At 48.0% G+C, this 377-nt stretch overlaps 1 protein-coding gene across 7 annotated transcripts in view; it reads left to right on the top strand.

The window, feature by feature from the left end:
* The window catches only part of LOC119591560 (protein kinase C and casein kinase substrate in neurons protein 1-like), a 62,778-nt gene that overhangs the window by 27,853 nt on the left and 34,548 nt on the right, over window positions 1-377 (top strand). The gene's annotated exons all lie outside the window — the stretch shown is intronic.

Below are 377 nucleotides of genomic sequence, written 5' to 3'. Positions count from 1 at the left end.
CATGTGATAACTGTCTTGCCCCCTCCCCTCCTCCCCCCTTCCCACTACCCCTCTCAAGGCCGTCCGGACCGTCCTCTCCCCCCCCCCCCTTCTGCCCTCTTTGAAGGGACACCGGGAAGTGCTGTGTTTGCTTGTCACTTGTGCAGCATTCTGTTCGCTCGCCGAATTGAGGGTTCGCTGCATCTTGCCATTGCATGTGCAGTAGTGTTTATTCGTTTCACTGGTGCCGGTACTTATTTAGGAGACATTAGTATGGCCATCTTAATCATCATAATCATAAGCCTTAACTGCAGCATCTTTAATAATAACTCTAGTATTCGATCAGTAAAATGATCATTATTTACCTGTGTAATGGCCGTCATGGTCATTTTAGATAC

Source organism: Penaeus monodon, chromosome 28, assembly GCF_015228065.2.
Source record: "Penaeus monodon isolate SGIC_2016 chromosome 28, NSTDA_Pmon_1, whole genome shotgun sequence".
In the NCBI taxonomy this organism is placed as follows: Eukaryota; Metazoa; Arthropoda; class Malacostraca; order Decapoda; family Penaeidae; genus Penaeus; species Penaeus monodon.
Note: the sequence above shows the minus strand (reverse complement) of the source record. Positions and strands in the feature narration are given on the sequence as shown.